This window comes from Macrotis lagotis, chromosome 7, assembly GCF_037893015.1.
Source record: "Macrotis lagotis isolate mMagLag1 chromosome 7, bilby.v1.9.chrom.fasta, whole genome shotgun sequence".
NCBI lineage: Eukaryota > Metazoa > Chordata > Mammalia > Peramelemorphia > Peramelidae > Macrotis > Macrotis lagotis.
Window position 1 is genome coordinate 104,693,000 of NC_133664.1, and position 25,446 is coordinate 104,718,445.

The following is a 25,446-nucleotide window of genomic DNA, read 5'->3' on the forward strand; positions in this document are numbered from 1 at the left end:
TGGAAGAAGGCTGAGGAGCAATTGAAAAAGATAAATAGTCAATCAACCTTATCCTTCTATCCCTACTCCTCCTGTTCTGCACTTGTTGCCATTAGATTTGTTTATCTGAAGAAAAAAAATCAACAAATACTACAGTTGGAGTACCATCCTGGGTGAAGATTGGCACTGTCTTTGCTTTTTTTTCTTAGTATCAGAATCCTCAGGCTACAAGGGACCTTTAGAAACAGGACAGTTACTCATCTACTTTATATTAACAGTGTTTTTCTCCTTTTGTCAATCATGGGAGAGTAGGAATGGAATAGTAGAAATATCACTGGACTAGTTAGGAGAGCTGTCATTTACTAGTTGTGTTATCTTAAAATCTTGACCTGTTTACCTATAAAATGACAATGTTTGATGATAATATTCTAAGATCCTTTTCATCAATTTTCTATCCAAGGGGAGACTTTGCTACTTTCTTTAAGTCATCCTTTCTTGAGCTTCATACATGGAAGTTTTGCTGTTGCTGTCCCCCTTTCCTTGAATGTTCTCTCTTTTTAATTTGGTCTCTAAGAATACTTTGCTTCTTTCAGTAGATCTGACACTCAATTAAGTGCCTTCCCTGTGTTTGGCCCTATACTAAGCAGTGGGAGGATTGTCTCTGCCCTCAAGGAGCTCCTTTTCTAAAGGAGGAAGCAATAAGGAAATATGTGCAAATACATTATAGGCAGGATAAATAGGAAAGAAGTAAGAGGGGGAAATCCCTGGACTAAAAGGGGAGTGTGAAAAGCCTCTCTAAGAAGATGTGATATTAATTATTATATCAGGCTAAACTCATGGGCCACCTTTTACAAGAAGCATTCCCTGATGGCTATAGCTATTGGTGTTCTGCTTTTATTGTCCTGCTTCATTTAGTCAGATATTTTCTCTCCTGGAATTACGTAAACTTTTTGAGAACAAAGTCCCTTTTTTCATTCCTATCATAGTATCTTAAACATAGAAGGAAGTTAATAAATGCTTGCTGAAACTGAATTGAAAGCATAAAATTCCCCTTTTGTAAAGAATGTTTGTCTGCCCTAGTCTTCTAGGCATCTTTGGATTGCCCATAGTTGTACCCACACATTAACCTCACATTTAAGGTAAATAATAGACCTAGAATTGGGAAGTTATCAAGATAGACTTTGTTACTTTGGTGAAGGGTATTCTATCACATTTAAATGTTTGATTTAATCTATTTTCTTTTTTCTTTCACAACACTGGTGAAGTTACTGTGTGAAACATATGGTAGTTAGGGGTAGGATATAAGAATAGATACAATATAGGTTTTGTTGTGTTTAACTTCCCCTTTAATCACTCAGTTCAAATGTCTTTTCTCCCCAATTAATGTTTCTTGATTCTCCTTCAGCATGTTCACATTCAATTATCTCCTTTTTAAAAAATATCATTCCACAGAAATACCACAGGAATCTTTAATTGACCTTGTGATAACCCCAAAATTCTGATTGAGGAGATAAATAGTTCAGTTGGATTTGCATCTTTATTCCTACTTTCAAAAATAATTATCACTAACCTATTCTAAATTTATATCACCTCCCACATTGATTAATGCACTATATTAATAAAAGTATCTAGATTTCTAGTCTCTCCCTTTTCTAATGAAAATTATCTTTCCAAAAATGTGGTTTTCATGATGCCACTGACATGTTAAATAATCTTCAATGTCTCTTTGCTTCAGAATATAAAGTTCTCTTAATGACTGCAAATTTGGACCTAGTCTTCCAAGTCAACTCTTTCTTAATTCTATTCAGTTTGAACTCTTCTTTCTAACTAAGCTGTTCTTTCTCTTTCAGGGCCATGCACACCTTATTTCCATCTCCATGTTTTTCCTGTTTATAATGCTCTTTTTTTCCATTTGTTCAAGTACCATAATTTTTATTGAGTTCTTAACTCTCTCTTCAGGTTGCCTCCTTCCATAATGTAAATATAAATATAAACTTTGGAACATGTCTAGATCACCTACCTTGGAGAAGGTGATCATGCAGATAGGCTTCTTTGGCTACTGTGTCTTTAAAAATGGAGAAACCATCTCCTACTCTTATCTGCTACATCTAAAGCAGGAAGAGCTCAGTTTATTCACAGCAAGAACATTATGAAATGAACTGGGGAAATGGAAAGTACTTTCCTTCCCCGCTAACTTCATGTTTGAGTGAATCTATGAGAGCAACAATATTACATGGCAGTTGGTCATAGTTCCAAGGCCCCTCAAAGGTTTCTGTATGTCAACCATTCCATCATCTTGTCAAAAGAAAAAGCAAATGATGTCACAAAGAGATGGCTATAAAATAAATAACTGAACAACAACATTAATGGTTTTCCCATATTATATCTGGTTTCTCTCCTGTTCTATTGGGAGGGTTTTCATCTCAGTGAGATAAACAATTTTCCAAAGAGATCCTTCCAAATATATCCCTTCCATCAGTATCTTACCATATACACGTTGAGAAGTCCTTTCCTTTCATGGTTTCATGAACTCAAACAATAAGTAGACCTTAGTCTTTCACTTTCTTATGTCTAAGATTGGGAGCAGTGACTCTAGAGAGAATTTTGAGACTAGAGAAGAAAAAGAATTAGATGACAGGGAATAAAGAAGGCAGATTCTGGACCTCATTTATTTAATGCAGATTATACCCCAAATCATAGGAACTCTGCTTCTACTAAAGGTTTGGCTCAACTTTTTTGACAAAGAATTCAAAAGTAGGAGAGTTGAGACAGGAAGGATATGAATCCACTGAGACCATAGATATAAATCCATGGAAACTGATTTCTTTTGTATTTTTCTATAAAAATGATTTTGTATACATTTCTATATACTTCTGATTTCCTCCGATAAAATGCATGCTTCTTGAGGGCACAGCAATTTCATTTTTGTTTTTGCATTCCAGACCCTGGCACAATGTATATATATACTTGGCAAATGGTTATTGATTGCAGTTCATCAGTTCCAATCTCCTTAATATATTTGAGGAAGCAGAGAGCCAGAAAGAATAAGTAAGGTTTGTAAATTCACACACTGAGTAACAGGTGGGATTTCAAAAACTTGTATTTATTTTTTGAATGACCCTGTATTGTGTATCTTTCAGAGGTAAATGGTTATAATGCAATCAAATTGAGTTTGCAAAGATTTGGCTTAGGAGTATGACTGGAGTAATGAGGTATGGATTTTGTAGTTCAGTGTGAGAAAAAAGAGATAACCAGAAATATAGGGTATGGGGGGAAATGAGGAAGATGAGGGATCTGCCATTTCTCCTTTCACTTTTCAGTTGAAGGCCAATAAGTCACCTGAGTGGCTTCTGAATATACATCATCAGGAGAGATTCCCTGCACTGGATTAAACCTTTTGTAGGGGATTGTTTACATTGAGACCTGAGGGTTGTAAAAAGGTCATGGACAAAGAGGCCCAAAGCATTCTGAGAAGTTTACCAGAGCTGTTGTTTTTGGGAAAACTTTAGAAACCAGGTGTTCTGATGAGAAACCTCCGACCCTTGGATGAACCTTCCCGACTTCCTTTCACACAGTCCCAAATTCCTTGTTTGTTCAGTAGGGTATCTTGGAGTTTTGAGTGATAAAAGACAGGAGAGGGAGAAAGACTTCTCTGGAGATACTGCTCTTCTGAGAGGCTCAGAAGAATGTAACCTGGAAAGAGGAGAGAGACTTCTCTGTGGAGAGTCTTGGAAGCATGTAACCAGTCCTGAATAAACTCTACTTTGCTGAGATCCTGCCTTGACTCCTGTTCTTTAGAAGGTGCTGGTTGCTTCCTATTCTAGGCAGAAGACCCATTGGGGATAAGTAATCTGGCTGTCTGGCCAGGGACAGAGACTGAGACAAAGTGGCTCCCTGAATAGGGACCTAAAGGAGTGATCATAGGGACCTGAGAAAGAGGATAATAGGAGCTAGATCCAGGATTAGATCCTGAAGAAAGACAGGAGTGTCTGAGGAGCCGGTGCACAGCTTGCTCAGATGATGGGGAAATTAATTATTAAGGCAGATAAAAAGGAAACTTACACTAAGCAAGTAGAAAGCATAGTAAAAGAAGGACTTAAGAATATCACCTAAAAAGGCCAGAAATTTTGTAGAAAAAAATCTTACAAGTCTCTCCGTGGTTATATGATGTAGGGTTAGATAAAGGCAAATGGCTTGTTATAGGAAGAGAAATTGCTAATCATGACTGTAAGAAAGCTATGGTAGGACTGTCCAAGGATGCAGGAGTAGTGGAAATGTTAGGAAGATGTGAGAAGGTATGATCACAAGTGTTTGATATGGAAATGATGGCCACAACTATGAGAGATATTGATGACATAGACAATTGGGGTTTTTGAACCATTTGTAAGTATGGAAATTGGTAAAAGCATGAAGACAGAAGGTTTGAACAAGTTTAACTTTGTATACAAAAGATGGATTTTGGTAACTTTGGAAAATGATTTACAAATCATTGTAAGAAAAGAAGAAAGTATAAAACTGTAAATCTATAGGGAGATATGTGTTTATGTGAGGTTTGGGTGATTTAAAAGTTGCCTTAAATTGATACTTTTTGCAATATTTGGAAGTTAATTGATTGGAAAAGTAATAAACCCCATAGAGTGAAAAGTTTGATATGAAAGCAATTGCTAGGTAAATGTTAATTTTATTATGTTATTATTGATCCTAAAATGCACTAATCTAAAGATACATGTAAATTGAATTAAGGGGTTTGTAAAAAAAAGTTTGAGTTTTGATTCTGATATCTTATGGCCCCTCCAGAGTCATGGGAGTCAGGCCAGACTTGTGAGTTATGGGCTTAATCCAGCTTTAGAATAGCTAAACAAGGGGAAGGTGATTTTTATACTGATTGGAATGTAGTTCATGTATTTGGGGAAAATCTGCAGTGAGTGAGTAATGATAAACAGTAAAGATAAAGAATTAGTACATATTCCTTTAATATCTCAAATTGAGGGGAATCTCCAATCCCTGGAACATAAAATGTTTTAATATTAAGAAATGTTGGTCAGTGAGGATAGAAAGCTCTTATAAGTGGGAGCATTGAGAAATTAGAAGTGTACTAATAAAGATAAGAATTTGCAAACTTTTTTTTAGGCTTTGAAAAGAAAGTGATTTAATGTTATTTTGAATATGACTTTTGCAATTTAAGAGAAGTATAAAGAAACTTATAAATTATAATTATAAAAAGGGACTTTTAGCAACAACTTGTCTTAAGAATTTTCTGTGCTGAAAAATTTTAGGGAGTAAAATTGAAAATTAGTAAACTGTATAAGAATGATTTAAACAACTTTTTTAAGAATTTAAAATTGTGTTCAATGTAGATTATTTATTGTAAATGTAAACATAACACTAGCATGAGTAAAAAAGTGCACATTGGGCTTTTGAAATTATCATATGTATAAGACTAAAATTATTGAGAATCTTATTTTCTTTGTTTTGAAAATAGAAGTGTATTTGGAAGAAGAGATAAATATGCTTATAAGCACAAATTTAGAAGAGTTTTGTGTGTATAAGACACTTAATTATAAAGTTAACTTTAAGAGAAACTGTTGCTTTGTTTTGCTTTAAGCGAATGAGATGTCAGCATGAAAACTTTGTTTCATGTAGGTTAAGGATTTAATGTTTAAATTTTAAAGAAGTACAGTTGCAGATTTCTTTCCCCACCTTAAATGCAGATTTAGAAGGAGAGTGTAACTACAAGATACCCTTTCCAGTAATGTATAAATATGAAGGGATTGCTGAAACAAAGAGACATAGACAAAGTATTATACACATATAATTATTTACAATACAATAAGAATTTTGATTCTACCCCTGCCATGCAACATTACATTTTAACTAAAAGGAAACCCGAGAAACCACAGAAAGCTAAAGAAGACTTTAAGAAAGTTATGATAAAAGGGGACATTAGATGGCAGGGACCTTATGAGGTGCTAATGTGGGGGCCAAGCTATGCTTATGTCTCCACAGCAATGGATCCAAGGTGGATACCCAAGAAATATATCAAGGAAATTGAGTAAGAGGAGGAGACCAAGAAGCAGACCAAAAGGGAGGAGACAGAGGGCCGAAAAGATGAAGAAACTCCTTCTGCTGATGACCATCCTGAATCTTGCATCACCCAAAACAGTGAAAAAGATTTTTGGAGCTTCTTTCCTGACCCGCCTAGAGTAGTATATTTTACAGAATCTGTGATGTTGGGAAATTTGTCATCCGTTATGCCTGGTATTGACAAGGCACCACTAAATAACAGTAGGACAAATGCTATGTCATGAACTTTACAGGACTTTCATCATCTTATCCATTATGCCTTGTCACCTTTGAACCTGACAAAAATGATTCTCATTGTATACAACCTGTGCCAATTCTGTTTGTTAATTATAAGGGAACAATCAAAATAGAGGCACTTGTCCTTGGCTTTGAACATAGAAACTGTGCATTAAGAAAACCAGATGCCTCAGATCCTTGTAAAAGGACCCATTTTACTCTGCATATTCCTTCTTGTCCTTCTGGAGATAAGATGAATGATTCTCACTTTTCTTCAACTTGTAGGGCTCAGAATCCTGCTAGATTTAGTCAACATGGGTATGAAGACTATCTGCCTTTTCATAATGATTCTCATCTTACAGATTATCAGAACTTTCCAAGTTATGCATATATTCCTGAACAAATTGGGTTCACTTTTTTTAATTTTTAAAATTTTTTTTATATTTATTTTATTTTTGTACAAATGATGTTTTTTATACATTACTAAAATATTCCCTTCCCCCAAAAATATAGACCCTCATGAGCAATAAGGTAAAGGAAAGAGGAAAAAATTAAAATTAAAATTAAAAGAATAATAATAATAGGGGCAGCTAGGTGGCACAGTGGACAGGGTACTGGCCCTGGAATCAGAAACACCTGAGCACACATACAGCCACAGACACCCAACAATCACCCAACTGTGTGACCCTGGGCAAGCCACCCCAATCCACTACCTTGCAAAACCAACCCCCCAATAAAATAATAATAATATTAATAATTATAATTATAATGACGGTCATGTGGTGCAGTGGACAGAGCACCAGCCCCGGAGTCAGGAGCACTCAGGTCCAAATCTGGCACCAGACACCCAATAATCACCCAACTGTGTGTGTTCCAACACCACCAGCTCTGTCGCAGGTGGATCACATTCTTTATGATAAGTCCATCACAGAAGCTATTCCATATTTTTCCACTGTTGCCATTGCTGATCGAAACTCCCTTCATTTGTACTTCCCCAACTATCATATACTATATTTTCTCTCTCCTTTCACTCTGTCCCTCTTCTTAAATGTGCTGTAGGGTAGCTGAGTGGCACAGCAGACTGATCACCAACCCTGGGGCCAAGAGGCCCCGAGCTTACATACCACCCCAGCATCCACCTGAACAGGCCATTCAATTCCAGCCCTTTGCAAGAAGTAAAAAAGAAAATGTGTTATATCTGACTACTTTTCCCCAAGGTCCACCCTCTCCTCCATCACTCACATCCCCCCCCATCCCCCTGTCCCTTTCTCTCCTTTTTATGCTAAATGTCTATATCCCATTGAGTAGATATGCTGTTACCTCTTTGAGTCACCTCTGATGAGAGTGAAGGTTCCCTTAATCCCCCTTGCCTTCCCCCTTCCATATCATTGTAATAGCTCATTGTAATTAAAAAATCTTATTATGTGAAATATCTTAGCCTATTCCACTTCTCCTTTCTTTTACTCCCATTACATTTCCCTTTTAGCCATTGACTCCGTTTTTACAATATATTTAATCTTCAAATTCAGCTCTCTCCCGTGCTTCATCTATGAAAGCTCCTTCTACCCACTCTATTAAATGAGAAGGTTCATATGAATGTTATCAGTATCATTTTTCTATGCAGGAATACATGTAGTTCATCATCATTAAGTCCCTCATATTTCACCCTTCTCATCCACTCTCTAAGCTTCAACTGAGTCTTTTATTTTCTGTTCAACTCTGGCCATTTTAACAGGAACATTTGAAATTCCCCTGGTTCATTTAAAGTCCATCTTTTTCCCTGGAAGAGGACATTCAGTTTTGCTGGGTAGTTGATTCTCAGTTGCATTCTGAGCTCTTTTGTCTTCCAGAATATTATATTCCAAGCCCTTCTAGCCTTTAATGTAGTTGCTGCTAAGTCCTGGGTGATGCTGATTGCAGTTTCACAATATTTGAATTGTGTCCTTTTGGATGCTTGTAATATTTTCTCTTTGACTTGGGAGTTTTTGAACTTGGCTATAATATTCATGGGTATTGTTTTATTTGGATCTTTTTCCAGGGGAGATTGGTGAATTCTCTCAATTTCTATTTTGCCCTCTGCTTCTAGGATATCTGGGCAATTTTCCTGTAGGAATTCTTTAAAAATGATGTCAAGGCTCTTTCCCTGATTATGACTTTCAGATATCCCAATAATTTTTAAATTATATTTTCTAAATCTGTTTTTCAGATCAGTTGTTTTTGTCAATGAGATGTTTCACATTTTCTTCTAATTTTTCATTCTTTTGGTGTTGAAGTATTGTGTCTTGACTTCTCATAAAGTCAGCATCTTCCTTTAATTCCATTCTACTTCTGAAGGATTTATTCCTCAGAGAGCTTTCTTATCTCCTTTTCCATCTGGCCAATTCTGCTTTTTAAAGCATTCTTCTCCTCAATAACTTTTTGAACTGTTTTATCCATTTGACCTATGCTGGTTTTTAACATGTTATTTTCTTCAGCATTTCTTTGGGATCTCCTTAACTAAGCTGCTGATTTCTTTTTCATTTTTTTCCTGCATCTCTCTCATTTCTTTCCCCATTTTTTTCTATCTCCCTCACTTGATTTTCAAAATCGTTTTTCAACTCTGTCATAGCCTGAGCCTAATTTCCATTTTTCTTGGAGTTTTAGATGTAGAAGCTTGTACTTCCTCATCTTCAGATTGAGATTTTGATCCTTCTTGGGATTATAGATAATGTATTTCTCAATGGTGTTCCTCTTTTTTCTCTGTTCACTCATTTCTCCAGCCTGTGCCTTGTCTTGGGGTGCTTCCTGAGCTCTTGAGTATTATTTGGGCACCCCCACACACAAGGATCTCAGTGTGTGAAGCTCTGTCTTCCCTCCTGGTCTGTGAATGACCACAAGCACACCCTTCTGCCATGGGGCTGAGGTGGGGGGGCTGCTGTGGGGGCCTAGACTGTGATCGGGATCTGAATGTGGTCAGAGACCCAGAGTCCTGTTCCAGGTACAGAGGACAGACTCCAAAGTCTCCACCCCCTACCTAGGTTGAGTACTCAAGGCTCCTTTGCCTGGGGGCTCCTGCTAACCAGCTCCACTTGCTTCCATTTCCTGAATTTGGGCTGCTACAGCCATGCTGCTCTGCTCACTGAGTGCCCTGAGGGCTGGCTTGATGTGCTCTCTCTGGCCGAGGCCCCCCCATCCCTTGCTGATGTTCTAAGTTGTGCTCGGTGATCCCTGGGGTGTAGACCAGGAAACTACCCGGTGCCCTGGGGCTGCCTCCAGGAAGGTGAAGTTCCTTCACTCTGGTGGGCTGCCCCTCTAACCCTGTGGAGCAGAGCCTTTCCACTGTTTTCCAGGTTACCTTGAGCTGGAGAATTGAATTACTTCACTCTATCCCTCTGTGGGTTCTGTCTCTTGAAAAATTAAAATCCTTATTTTTATGAGTTTTGAAATATTATATAGAAAGAACATCTAAGAGAGACTCTTCTCCTGTCTCCATCTTGGCTCCGCCTCCCCCATCTTCTTTTTAAAAGACTTCTTATTCCTATACTGGGCATTATTTCTATCTTAACTAGAAATCCTCAAACCCTCTTCCACTTTTTCTTATTTCCTGGAAATGAGAGACATAATAGTTATAGAAGTAAAATTCGTTGTTCTCCATACTTAGTAAAACTGGCATGTGGACTGAATTTAATTGGATTCTGAACTAGGGGAATTTCCAATGCCTGGGATTAGGGAGTGTTAGAGTGGGAATCCCAAAGAGGAAAGAGATCCATACCCTTGAGATTCCTCTCTTTATTCTTTGAAATTTCACCCTCTTTCTTCCCCATCAAATCACCTGTCCATTGATCACTTTCTGAGGACATGGGTTATCAGAGGTTAGAAGGATTTTTAGAAAGATGATCTCTTTCTCTATCTCTTCATACTAGGGTGAAGGCACTTATTATAAATAATATCTACAACCTAATACTAAGTGAATAATTGATTGAAATCAAGATTATTATTTCAACTAAAATGAGAGCATGCATGCTAGTGTGTGTGAGACTATATCTTCATGCAGTTTAATGGAGAGGGATAAAAGAACAATGAGGGAAAGGGAGAGGGAAAAAGCATAAGAGAAAGAGAATGGGAAGGAAGAAGTAATATATATATATATATATATATATATATATATATATATATATATATATATATATAGAGAGAGAGAGAGAGAGAGAGAGAGAGAGAGAGAGAAGAGAAGGGAGAAGAAATCTCAAAAGTCAGAGGAATAGGAATGAAGATTTGACACTTTTTTGCCAGATAAATAGAATAAGTCTCATGGTCACTGTTGAAGAGAGTATCCCAAGAAGAAAGTTGTCACATTTTGTCATACCAGAAGATGAATTCAGATGATGTGAAAGTCAAAGGACATGAATTAACAAGACATGAATTAAGGACAAGAATTAAGTATTTTTGTGCAGAAGGACTTTCTTTTCTCAGAAATGTTTGTCCCACACAGTGATACCAGAAACTCTGCTATTCTCTTTCTTCCTCTAATGGCATAGAGACAAATCAACAACACTACCAAACACACTGATGCCTAATGTAGTATCAGGAGCAACTAAATTGGACCAGTGGAAACTCTCTGTTAGCCATTCCCCATTTTCTTGTTGTCTTAATATCTTGATATATCATTACTATGTATTGCCAACATATACCGCCCATGTCTCACATATATTCACTATAGTCTTTCCTTTTAGGATTTTTCTCTTTGTTGTTATTCAGTTGTTTCAGTCATGTCTGACACTTTGTGACATAATCTGAAGTTTTCTTGGCAAAGATTCTAGAGAGGTTTACAATTTCTTTCTCCAGCTTTTTTTTACAGATGGGCAAACTGAGGCTAATTGATGTTAAGTGACTTGCCCAGGGTCACATAGATAAGAAATGTTTGCGGCCAGGCTTGAACTTAGGAAGATGAGTCCTCCTAGCTTCATGTCTGACACTATAGCTACTGTGCCATCTAACAAATCCAAGGAAAGATACAGATAACATATACAGTTTAACAGTGACTTCCCAGAGATTACTTGTAGTAACTTATCTAATGCAAATGAGTGAAAATTAATTGATTTTGTATCAGAGGGCATGAACATAGATGGAGACTTGGTTTTGATACCACCTCTGTGGGTATCTGTGTGTGTGTGTATATGTATATATATATGCATTTGTATGTGTACATATGTGTATTTGTGTGTGTGTGTGTGTGTGTTAGAGACAGAGATAAAAAAGAACTTTAGGAAGTTATCAAACTTCTCTAATCCTCATTTTCCTTATTTGCAAAACGAGAGATTTAGACTAAATAGCCATTTAATTCTCATCTAAACTAACTTTGAAAAACTTAGTAACTCTCATCAATAAGATGATCCAACACAACTTCAAGACACTCAAGAAATACTATTCAGCCCCAGATAGAGAGCTGATTGCAGGTGCAATCGGAGTCCTTTTTTCCCTTTTGCTTTTTCTTGCCTTTTTTCATCTAGAAAAGGTGAATACAGAAATTTGTCTTGCATGACTTCATATTTGTAATGAATTTGCATTTATTGCCTTCTTTATGCATGGGGAAGGATTTGGGGAGTCAGGAGAATTGAAGCCAATAATAAAAAAAATCAAATGAAAAATAAATTCTCAGCTAACTCTAATTCCATCAAAGTTCCCATCTGGAGGCATAGACATGCTAGAACACCCAGGAGATGGAAATCTAGACTTAGAGACATAAAGACCCAAATTCAATTCTAGCTTGAGACATTAACTAACTGCATGACTCTGGATAAGTCATTTTACTTATGCTTTCTCAACATCTTCAACCAAAAAAAAAAACTAGTGATCATAATATTACTCACTTAATAGAGTTGTTCTGAGGATCATTTAAGGTAATATTTGATAAAGTATTTACCAGTAGAACATATCATAGCATGTTAGTAGATGCCAACCCGTTATTACAACTAAATTTGTGTCCTGTGAAAATTGTAAACACCTAATCTGTTTTTCAACCTAACATTTCTGGTTTACAACCATTACTTTAGCATATAAAACTACTAAGCATATTCTGTGACAAACTCTTAGGATTACCTAACCATATAAAGGATATTTTTGGGAAGGATGACATTAGGATGGATGTTGGAAACTACTTGTCTCATTCACTTTCTCTGCCTCAGAGAAAATTATCTGGATTTTCATAATCCAAATTTTACCTTTAAAAATCAAATATGATAAACTTCTAGCTCAACAAAAGATTGAATAACTGAAAAATAACTGGAAAAAAATAATCATTTGTCTCTTTTTATGTTGGAGTTTTAGGTTTTGTCATTATTAGAAAAATGATACTGAGTCTGAGATATTCTAGAAACTCTTACATAATATTTGACTTATATACCTTTTATAGAGATTTTGTAAGCTCTTCTCCACAACCTTGCCCAACTGGATATCTGTCTGCCTCCTGGTCCTGCCCTTCTAAATGTTAGGTGATTGACAAGAGTCACTCTTTCATGAGGGTCCCCACCCACACTCCCTCATCCCTTGCTCAATTCACTCTCTGGTTTACTCCAGATTCTCATTAGCAGTTTTCCTCTCTTGAGTAGCACAGTCATCCATCCATCCATCCATCCATCCATCCATCCATCCATCCATCCATCCATCCATCTCATATAGAAACTACAAGGTCACTGTGAACTCATGGACCACATATGTTTTTACCAAAACACATATACAAACAGACAAATATGGATGAATGGATAGATAGATAGGCAGACAATCATTCCTCTCATAATGAGATGTCTAATTTTTTCTGCTTGTGGTCTGACTTACCTGATAGTCATTCAAGACCCATTAGCAGTATTCAAGACTTCTTGGCCCTGAGCAGCTAATCCACAAGTTTATAAGAGCAGGAAATTCTGCAACCTAAGGTTGTTATTACATCAGGCATGTACCACTTGTACTCAAACTAATGTCATGTCTGTCTCTCCATGTCCATCTTTAAATTCTTCTACCTTTTTTCTTTCCAAAGCAGGAGTTCTGGTCACTTGTATAGGCCTGGTCTTCCCATCAGACAACTTTCTTTTTTCCCCCAAACTCACATACATAAGAGGAAATTTCCTAATGTTGTAAATTCCCAGAACCAAGAGGAATAATATAGTACCCAGAAAAGAAAATTCTTGCCACCAATGACTTTAGCAATATTAAGTTGTTCAGCATTAAAAATGAAAATATTTTTATCTGTGGAAATAACATCGAAGAAAATGTATAATGGCTTGTTACCCCATTCGAAAGTGAGCTTCTTGAGACCAGGGATAATCTTGCTTTTCTGTTTGTAACTCTAGAGCCTAACGTATGAGTGAGAGTATGTGTTTTTGTTAAGTTCTAAGAAATCATAGAGCAACAGAACAAGAAGAAAACAAAGTTCATTCACCTCAATTCCCTCATTTGACATATGAGAAAATCGAGTCCTCCTAAGAGAAAATAATTTATACAATATCTCATAGAAACTGAGGGGAAAGCTAGAACACTAATACATCCAAGAAGGATGTATTCAAAATTGTCAATTCAGTAAGCTTTCATCGACAGTTCTGCCTAGCACCCATTTTCTCATATATAATCTCAGGCAAATCAAACAGATACCTAGTTGCCTCCAAGACCACTCCTGCTTTGGCAGGGCACTCACTGCTTTATGCAAATAAATAAGGTTAATGGCTATTTCTTAGCCAAGAAAAGATAATATTGAGAACTGAAAAAAATGCTAAAGCATTCATAAATTATTTATCAATCTAAAGAATTTAAAAGTTTTTATTAACACAAAGGGAAGTACTGTAACTCATGTAAATTATATATGATTATTAACTAGCCCCTTTTAATTTGAATTGTTTAGCCACCTTCATTAGGTAATATACTTTGTATGAATCAAGAGAAAAAAACAGTCATTTTGATCATAGTTTGACTCAAAGATAAGCTATTTTGGTAAGCTGAGATTTCCTTTAGATAGTAGGAACTACATGAGATGGCTTTAGGTGCCCAGTGCATTCCCAAAGTGAAGAAATATGATTTCATCAGTATAAGAAATTCTCAAGGTGGGTACTCCCTCTACCAGTTCATAGTTCTAAAGAATTACTGGGATAATAATTCATCTAAAAGATGGGTTATTGTTTCAAAAAACAATGACAATAATGTCCACTCTCTCAAATTCAGCCTTACCTCTTCATCTCTTCCTCTTTATCATTTGTGTTCCCCTCCCATTGTCTTGTCACAGTAATGTGGCTCAATGTGTCATCCAACCAATAGCATATCATCATCTGGGCAGCACACATTTCTTGATGGAAGATAACTTTTAAGGTTCTGTGCCTCAAATTGAGCCCTAAGAAAAACACCTAATGGTTGTATAGCACCTTAATGTCTATCAAAAGATAGGATGATCTTCATTTTACAGGTGAGGGAATTGAGGCTAAGAACAGTCACATGACTTGACAAGGATCATACAACTATCAATAGTGTTGGGATATAAAACTTTAATGATTTCAAATTTAGACTGCTTTTCCTTACACCCAGAGGCCTACAAACATGAGGTATAAAATGTTTTATTTAGAGCTGCATATGAAATTTAAGAAGTGGAAGGTTGCATTGATTAATTTGCATAATCATTTGCATCTGGGTTTGACATGATTAAAAACTGAGGAACTCTTTCTCTCCAGTTTTTGATTCAGGGTGTTGGAAAGACAAAAAATTCTGACTATTGTGCAATAGAAGGATGAGAGCCATAAGGAAGCAAACATTTCCCTGTGCTATTTCAAAGCAAATAAATGTCACTAATAGATGAGACAGTGGAAAAAGAATGTACTCACTGTCTCTTGACAAAAGTATGGCAACTCAAAGACTCTGGAAGAGACCTGAGAAGACTGTTTAATACAGACTTTACAAAGAACATGTATTCCATAAACCATGTTCTCTAAAAGTGACCAACTTGTCTCCTTCCCAACTCCCACTCCGCTATCAGATGTGAATTGGAAGGGTTGCAACCAAAGAACCCAAAGTGTGAGCACTATTTTCTTTTACTGGCAACCTGGGAGAAGCAGATCTTTTTGTCTCTTTCTCCTGTATTGCTTTGAAAGAAGTATCTCAAGCAATATATCAGGGAACTAATGACTTTACCAGAAGTCTTTAAGAGGTAGAAGGAAGAAGTAGGACCTAGGTGATACCTTACAGTTCTCAACACAAGAAGAACTGCTGATACCTCCAATAAATCCATTGCCAATCTATATAAAAGAAGAGGAAGCAAGTTATCCTGTGAAAATGATGGGGTAGCAGATGTGTGATCCTAGGTAAGTCACTTAGCCTAGCCTCAGTTTCCCCTTCTGTAAAATGAGAACGATAACAGCATTTACCTTAAATGTTCTTTTGAGAATTAAATAAATATATGCAAAGCATTTTGTAAACCTTGTACAGGGCTATAAATTTTTTTTGCAAGGCAAATGGGATTAAGTGGCTTGCCCAAGGCTACACAGCTAGGTAATTATTAAGTGTCTCAGACCGGATTTGAACCCAGGTACTCCTTACTCCAAAGCCGGTGCTTTATCCACTACGCCATCTAGCCGCCCCTATAAAATGTTTTTATTACAATTATAATCTTCATTTTTGTGAACAGATATATTTTTAAAGTTCATTTGTATTCCCAGCTCTCAGCATATTGCTTTACATGTAATAGGAAATTAATTCTTAATGGCTTGATATGGTAATAGAGAAGCAGAAGAAGTATAAGAAGTGGAAGGAGGAGAAGGAGAAGGAGAAAGAAGAGCAAGGGGGAACAAGAGAAGGAGGAGAAATAAAAAGAAGAGGAGGAAGAAGAAGGAGGAGGAGGAGGAGGAAGGAAAAGGAGGAGGAGGAAGAATAATAGCATGAACAAGAATAGGAAGAATAAAATCAAGAAGGAAGAGAAGAGTAAGAAGAAAAAGAACAATAAGGAGAAGGAGGAGGAGGAAGAAAAAGAGAAAGAAGAGAATAAAGATGAGGGAGAAGAAAGTTTCAGGAATATGAATAGATTTTAACCACCACTATGCCTAGACTTGCCCCTTTGCTTACTGGATTAGGTTTGGAGGCTCATGCCTAGCATTCTTTAAAATAAGCCTATCAGAGAAATTACTTCAGTATTTTTTAGTTGATATTGCTAGCTGTGTTTTCCTCCATCCTATCCCCCCCACCATTTATTTTATTCTCTCTCTCTCTTTTCACTCTATCCCTTCTCAAAAATGTGTTGCATTTGACTACCTTCTTCCACAATATTTCCTCTCTTTTATTCCCTACATACCCCTCCCCTCCCCCTGAACCATTTATCCCATCCCTTTCCTCTCCTATAGTCCCCTAGTGTAAGATAGATTTCTATACATAATTGAGTGTATATGCTTTTCACTCTCTGAGTAACTTCTGACGAGAGTAAGGCTCACTCAGTCCCCCTTATCTATCTACTCATCCACTCCATTGCAAAAGCTTTTTCTTGAAATAACTTACTCCATTCTACCTCTCCACCCCCTTTCTCACAGTACATTCCTTATTCCATACCCCCATTTAATTCCTTTTTAATATATTATACTTTAAATTCCCTCCTATGCCTTGTCTATATTTGTTCCTTGGTCATGACTTTCAAGTACTCCAAAAATTTTTTAAGGTTTTTCTTCTGGATCTGTTTTCTAGGTTAGTTGCTTTTCCAATGAGCTATTTCACATTTTCTTCTAGTTTTTCTACTTTTGGGGGGTTTGTTTTATTGTTTTTTGATTTCTCATAGTCATCGGCTTCCCTGAGCTCCATTCAACAACTGAAGTAATTATTTTCTTCTGAGAGCTTTTTGATCTTCTTTTCCACCTTATCATTTCATCTTTTAAAGGCATTCTTCTCATTGAACTTTTGGACTGCTTTTTCCATTTGACCCAAACTGGTTCTTTTGTTATTTTCTTCAGTGCTTTTTGTATCTCCTTCACTGAACTTGATTTTTATGATTTTTTGCCCTGCTCTTATTTCTCTTCCCAGTTTTCCCTCTACTTCCATACTTGATTTTCAAAATATTTTTTGAGTTCTTCTGTTGTCTGACATGGTATCATATTTTTCTTGGGGACTTTGGATTCAGAAACATTGACTTGGTTATGTTCTGAGTTTGTATTTGGTGCTCTATAGGACCAAAATAATTTTCTATGGTTGATTTTTTTCTTCCGCTGTTTACTCATTTCTCCAACCCATGACTTAATTTTGACTCTTTGTTAAGGTGAGGTTTTGCTTCCAGGGTGAAAGATGCACTGTCCCAAGCTTTTGAAGGTTTTTTCACCTGTTTTCAAAGACACTACCTAGGGATCTGCAAATTTTCAATTCCTCCAAGGTCTTATGAGAAGCTATGACTGTTCTTCTTGCCTATGCTCTGACCTGTGGATGCACTTTTCTGCTCTGGGACCATGAGGAGAGTCCTAGCTCTGCTGAAGAGGGTAAGCTCTGTTGGGCTTCTATTCCTTTTTTGGAGACCCAGATCTGAGTATGATGAAAGAAATTGATTCCTGCATCAAGGATAGCATAGAGACCCCTGAAATCTCCCCCAGAACCATTTACTGTGTGTGGGCTAAGTACTCTGGAAGCAGAGGCCTGCTCCTGGTCTCCTGGGTCTGAATCTGCATTGAGACCTGCGCTAAGTTTTCCTGCTGACCTTCCAAGTTGTCCTTTGAAATCTCTGGTTTGAGAGATCTGGAAACTGACTCTGCTCAGACCCAGGTGCCCCTGGGGAACCAGGCTCCCCAGTCTGTTCCTGGATAGTTTGAGCTGATTCATTCTGGCACAGCCCAGGCTATGTTGCAGAACCCTTTTAACCCTGGTGCAACAGACCCTTCCCATAGATCTTCCAAATTGTTTCCCTTGGTCTTTTTGTGGGTTCTGCCACTCTAGGATTTCATTAGTCTTTATTTTAAGGTATTTGCAGTGGTTTGGGGGGAGAAACTGTGGGATCCCCCTATTTTTACTCCATCATCTTGGCTCCATAATGATTTTTTTCTACTTTTGACTTCCATATTTGTGTTGATTGGGTTTTCCAAAGTCCATTATTTGTATCTCTCCCCCCCCATCCTATAATAAATGGTAGGATATCTTCTTGACTTCAGATTTTCCTAGGAGCTAAGAAAAAGAAACAATATCCAGAGAAACTCTCTCGGATTGATATTAATTATTGACATTGCTAAACCATGACATGCTAAAACCATGAAGGTTTTAATACTAAAAATAGGAGTTAATACCACATTACAACAACAATAATTAGCATTTATATTGTACTGACAGAGGGGGTGGCTAGGTGTCACAGTGGATAAAGCACTGGCCCTGGAGTCAGGAGGACCTGGGTTCAAATTCAATCTCAGACACTTAATAATTACCTAGCTGTATGGCCTTGGCCAAACCACTTAACCCCATTTGCCTTTCAAAAACCTAAAAAAAATATTGTACTGAAAGTGTGCTAGACACTGTTCAATGCTTTACAATTATTATCTCATTTGATCCTCACAACAACCCTAGGAGGTAGAAGCTATTACAATCCCCTTCTACAGATGAAGGAATTAAGTTAGAGGTAAAATGACTTGTCCAGAATCACCCAATCAGTGTCTGAGACTGAATTTGTATTTAGGTCTTCAGACTCCAGTTCCAGCAAACATCTAGCTGCTTCAAAATAGACCAAGGCAATTGCTTTCTCAGAAATAAGATAGAGAGAGGACTGACTATTTGTTTTCTATGTTATCTCCAAATTCACAATTCTACCTTCTCCTCACAAAGACTTCCTATGTTCTTTGATTCTACTCCTGACTCCTCCAGTATAATGATAGCAATATTATCCCCTCCCATAAACCTCACTAGTCTTCATGTCTATTTATATCTATTAATCTCTTCTCTATTTTCTATAAAGAAACCCAAATTTCCCTATCCTTAAAAGAAAACCCTTATAAGAACAAATACCCGAATATGATTATCTACATTTCTTTTTCTCAGTGAAACTCCTTTTTTTTTTTTTACATTTTCTCTCTTTAACCTTAGCACCCTGCAATCTGCCTTTGGATCTTAGAGCTCAACTTTTCATTTCTGTTTCTTGGAGTCTTAAATATCCTTTAAGACTCAGAATAGAGGGGCGGGTAGGTGGTGCAGTGGATAGAGCAATAACCCTGGAGTCAGGAGTACCTGAGTTCAAATCTGACCTCAGACACTTAATAATTACCTATCTGTGTGGCCTTGGGCAAACTACTTAACCCTATTTGCCTTGAGAAAACCTAAAGAAAAAACCAAAAAAAAAAAAAACAAACCAAAAAAGACTCAGAACAGAATCTAACTTTCACATGAAGACTTTTCTAATTCTCTCAACTGCTGGTGATAGCCCTTGTATGATCTTTTTGTATGTACTTTCAGATAGATAAGATGTTTTCCTCTTTAGAATATAAGCTCTTGGAGTTCAGGAACTGTATCACTTTCATCTTCCTTGAGCCAGTTCTCAGCATTGTAAGTTATGAATAGATACTTTTCATTGTTTAATATTCTCTTTCTTGGATTCCAGATATCAGAAGAGAGTGGAATTGGGAAGCAAAATGGTACCTGAAGGTGAAATGATTAAAAAAAAATTCACTAAGCAAGGATTAGGTGCTCTCTTGTTTTCCATGGAGGATTTAGGATAATAGCAATTTGATAGAGAAGGAAGCATGGATTCAGAATTGGATCTTAAGGGATTTCTGAGTAGCAGAGGGGGAGGCAAATATTCAGAAATTTAGATTATATAAAACATAGGTTATCAATAAAATAAGAAGCATTCTTTGAAAGTGTTCATGAGAGAGCCAAAGTCAGAGAGAGGAAGAGACAAATCAGTGATGGATGAAATAGAAAACTGAGTCTTCAGGGTTATATTTGGAATATGATTTGGAAGTATTTGGAAAATGAAATGGAGAAGAGAGGAATTGTCCAAGGACAGCATAAACAAGTACATGGACCTCCAAATGAGCATGTTGTGTTTATAAATGAGCATGATTATAGAAGAGGTTTCAAGTTTTAATAAAGTGAGAAAAATTGTTATGTAAGATAGGGCCTTGTAAACCTAGCACAGGAAATTACTTTATGGTATGAAACCAACTCCCAAAGTTTTAATTATTATCTCTTTGAGCATAACTTCCAGAGTTCCAAAGAGTAAGTATCTTAGTTGTCTATAACTGCTCAGAATAATTGGGAAATTTTCCAGCACACCAACCTGTACCCTTTTCAGGAAAACCCAAGTTCAAACCTGGATTTAGACACTTACTAGTTGAGTGATTGGACAAGTCATTTTACCTCTGTCTTATTTTTTTTTCACTATAGAAATGAGGCCAATAATAGTATCTTCCCATCAAGATCAATGTGGGAGTGAAATGTGATAATATATGAAAAAGCACTTAGATCAGTGAATAGTAGGTGCTATGTAAATGCTTAATTCCCCTTCCATTAAAATAACTATAATCACTTTACTCCCAACTTTTGTTGTTTTGACTATTTAACAAAAATGGAAGAAAAAGGAACATTTCCAGTGTCATGAAATCAGAGATTTTATGAGAAATTTTATGAGAAATTGAATCAAACCATTCTTTCCTTATTTTATATCTGTGCAATACAATTTAAACAAAAAAACACCAAGAATAGTCCTATTTATCTTTATTAAATTTCCTCTGCTCAGAATCAACTTATCATTCTATTGTGTCAAAATTTGGAGAGTTCCAATTCTGTCATCTTGTATATTAGCTATTATTCCCATTTTAGTATCACCTGTAAATTTGATTAACAAGCAATCTATGTCTTTATTTCTTTCACTGATTAGAAGAACAGAATAAAGAAAAGGATAGGCTTTTAAGATATGTCTCTATTTGGATGGCTATTCATGATTACTTTTGTGTTCTATTATTCAGCCACATCAATCCAGCCAAGTAATTGTGAAATCATCAACCTCACAGCTTCCTCTTAAGGAGGACATCATAATCAATTTTGTCAGATGTCTTTCTGAAATTTAAGTGTGGATTTTTTAAGGATCTAGATTTATTTATTTTATATTATTACAATAATTTTGTTATAAGAGTAAATATAACCACCCCCACCCAGGAAGATGAAAAACCTCAAGAATAGTGAAAGAGAGAAAAAAATGTACTTCAGTCTGTGTTCAGATTCCAATGGCTCTGTCTGTGGGGTGAGTTGCTTTCTTAATCATAAGAGAAGTTGCTTCAATATTTTTCCCACATTTGTTATTACTAGCTGTATTTCCCTCCACTCTATTCCTCCCCACTCTCATTTATTATATTCTCTCTCTCTCTCCTTTCATCCTGGCCCTGTCCAAAAGTGTGTTGTATCTGAGTACCCTCTCACACAATCTTCCCTCTCTTCTATCACCTATTTCCCCCTTCCCTCCTCCCATTCCCCCTTATCCCATCCCTTTCTGCTCATTTTTACTAGGTTAAGATAGATTTCTATACCTTATTAAGTGTGTATGTTGTTTCTTCTCTGAGCCATTTCTGATGAGAATGAAGGCTCACTCATCCCCCTTGCTTTCCCCCATTGCACTCCATTGAAAAAGCTTTTTCTTGACTTATGTGAAATTTCTTAGCTTCTTCTTCATCTCCTTTCCCTTCCTCCCAGTACTTTCCTTTATCACCCATTGACTCCTTCTTTTTACTGTGTTATACTATAATATTCTGCTCCTTTCTTTGCCCTGTTTATATATATGCTCCTTCTAACAGCTCTTATAAATGAGGAAGTTCATATGAGTTATGAGAGGATCATAATGTGGAGCTATGCTTTCTATATGAAATCTTATTGGTTACCTGACTTACTTGTCCTTTCTATATAACATACCTCCAAAATTTTGTGTCATGGTTGGCATTTGTAAGGATGCCATATACCTATGAGTTATTGGTAAGATCCTAGAGAATAAAATTCCATTTAATTTTTGTCATTTCATTTTAAGCCTAGGAAAATTATGGTTCACAATTAATCATGCTGTGACTTAGATAAGACGGGAATTTGAGGAGGGACAGGGCTTCTATTTAGACTCAGGAGTGCTCCTTGGATGGAAAGAAGCCTGAAAAATAGAGATCTGTAGTCAAATTTACTCCTTGGGAGAGAAAAGATCTGTAACTTTCAAAATCCTAGCTCTATGCTGATCTAATATTTTAAGTTGGCAGATGTAGATTTAGACAATTTTTACTTGGAAGTAGGATAGACTATCTTTTAGGAATGCTGGATAGCAGATTCTAAATTTAAAAAAAAAAGTGAAAAAAAAGTTTTTGAACCTAGCCAGAACTGGCCTTGGAATAAGATGAGGCTTCTGATTTTTCAACCTAATTGTTTTATTTTGAAATTAAATATTCTCTGGAATTTTACATGAGTTTAGACATTTTTACAGTTTGGTGAAAAGGGCCTGTTTTGTTTACTGGCTGAGGCTGTGTTGTGGGTGCTCAGGGTTTATTGCTAGATCTAAGATAGGCATTTTTTTTTTTTGCTGGACTGGCCTAGTGGTTAGATTTTTGAGGCTTTTTGACAAAGTATAAAGAAATTTTGTCCCACAGATTGTCCTATGTTCAGTGTCTGTGTTGTGTTTAGGGGACCCTCTAGTGTGAGAACAAAGCAGTCTTTCCCTGGTTCAGAAATCTCTCTGATTCGAGGTGTCCTGACTCGGTTTTGTGTTTTATAGGTATTTGCTTTAAATTGTGTGTTCTATGTGGAATAGGTAGAATGGAGATCTCAGCTATCTCTGCCTGGTCACATTTGCTGTCATGTCTCTGTGTTCTGAATGATCACCTTTCCTCTTCAATCTCCTTTTTCAAATTAAATTTTTCACTTTTCCAAAAACTCATAATTTGGTGCCACAGGATAGATTTTCTGGAAAATTGTGTTGTTTTTTGAGGAGAAAAGGGTTTCATTGTTCTCTTCCTAACTTTCTTGAGTTTTGCTCTGACTGACTGGCAGGAATTTCTCTCTATTTGGAGAAATCAGTTTCCTAGCTGAGTGATTGCCATCTGTGTCTATTGTTTAAATTTGATTGGCTATGTCCTACTGTCTCTGAGAATGAGTGGTGGTTTTTCTTTGATTTTTTTTTTCATTTCTTCCTCTTTTAACTGTAAATGGAAGAAAATTAGATTTCTCTCTTAGAATAAGAAAAGATTTTTTTTTCCTATTTAAAACTGGCCTATTCAATTCTTAAAGTTTATTGCATAATCTCACCTTCATCTTATATCTCTCTCTCCTTATCTCTTTCACATTGGCCATTTTCTCTCCAGCAATCTCTCAATTTTGTCTCTTTCTAAATCTAAAGAAGATAGCACAGGCTAGTTGCTAATATGAACTGAAAGTTTGTTTAAAAAATAGAGAAGTATTTATGTTTAATTGGATATTTTAAAGGTTACAAATTATGGATTATATTATGTAAATGTTCTATTGATTTGAAAGGTATATTGTTTTCATTTAGACTTTGGATGCAAATTATATGAAACTTAAATATGTTTATAAATGTGTTTTAAATTTTATAATAAATGCCATTCTTCTCCATAATATAAAGTATTTGAAAAAGTAACTTGCAAAATATTTTGTTACTGATTTTGAGTAGTTTAAAGGGTTAAAGAGAAAAAAAAGGATCTCTGAATTATAACAAAGAAAAATTTAGTGTGATTGATAAGTTTATTTTTTTACTGACTGACTTTTTAAAATTGTAATATATATATATATGTATATATATATATATCTGTATATTACCTAAAAATTAAAATTGGCTCTAAAATTATTTTTTGACTGGTCAGAATTAACATGTTTTTTAAAACCCCAATGATAATAATAATAATTTAAATTAGAGGTCTCCATGTGTTGTTCCCCCAGCAACTCTTCTCTAGTCTCTACTGGCCTGGAGAACAAAAAGAGGTCATTGGGCTTTTCTTGGGGCTTGGGGGGGGGATTAGACCAGAATCCTTAAGATTGTGCTATATAGGATGCCAGTACACAAGCTTTGTTCTGCTAAAATCTCTCTCTCTCTCTCTCTCCCTCCCTCCCTCCCTCTCTCATATATATATATATATATGTATATATGTATATATGTATATATATTTATATGTGTTTGTGTATGCATGTATGTATTTTAAAGTAATGAAACTTTTCTAAGAATGTGGAATTCAGATTTGAAATAATTTGAAATGAAATATTAATGTTTGAGTTAGAAGAATTTTAAATGGTTTGTTGAGTCTTCATGAGATAACATGATTTCAGAATAAAGAATGGAAGCTGAAAATATTATTCTGATACTGTTTTCAGTTAGAAACTTCAGAAAAATGTTTTGTTTTGTTAAACAAAGAGAGGAATATATATATATATATATATAAATATATCAGACTTTAAGTATCTATAAATTCAGATTTTGGTTTGATTTAATCCAAAATTTAGTTATGAAAGGAAAAGTAACAGGATTACATAAATTAATAAATATATTAAAGCTATTTCATCAATTCTTAAATTAGAGAAGTATATATGGTTTGATTTTCTGTGCATTAGTAAATTTACATATAGTATTAACTTGCAAGGTTTTTTTTTAATTAAAGATTTTATTTATTTTGAGTTTTACAATTTTTCTCCTAATCTTACTTCCCTCCCCCCACCCCCAACAGAAGGCAAGTCTTTACATTGTTTCCATGATATACATTGATCCAAATTGTGATGAAAGAGAAATCATATCCTTAAGGAAGAAACATAAAGTATAAGAGATAGCAAGATCAGACAAAAAGATATCTGTTTCTTTTTTCTAAATTAAAGGGAATAAACCTTGAACTTCGTTCAAATTCCACAGCTCTTTATCTGGATACAGATGGCACTGTACTTTGCAGACAGCCACAAATTGCGCCCGATTGTTGCACTGATGGAAAGAGTGAGTCCTTCAAGGTTGTACATCACCCCCATGTTGCTGTTAGGATGTACAGTGTTTTTCTGGTTATGCTCATCTTACTCAGCATCAGTTCATGCAAATCCCTCCAGGCTTCCCTGAATTCCCATCCCTCCTGGTTTCTAATAGAACAATACTGTTCCATGACATACAAATACCACACTTTGCTAAGCCATTCCCCAATTGAAGGACATTTACTTGATTTCCAGTTCTTTGCCACCATGAACAGGGCTGCTATAATT

At 36.0% G+C, this 25,446-nt stretch overlaps 1 protein-coding gene across 1 annotated transcript in view; it reads left to right on the forward strand.

Moving 5' to 3' along the window:
- The first annotated feature begins 21,297 nt into the window (after nt 1-21,297).
- Nucleotides 21,298-25,446, forward strand: part of LOC141493776 (prolactin-inducible protein homolog) — a 120,463-nt gene continuing 116,314 nt past the window's right edge. Inside the window, exon 1 of the transcript XR_012470313.1 lies at nt 21,298-21,475. The gene's annotated coding sequence lies outside the window, so the exon portion shown is untranslated. The remainder of the gene's footprint in view (nt 21,476-25,446) is intronic.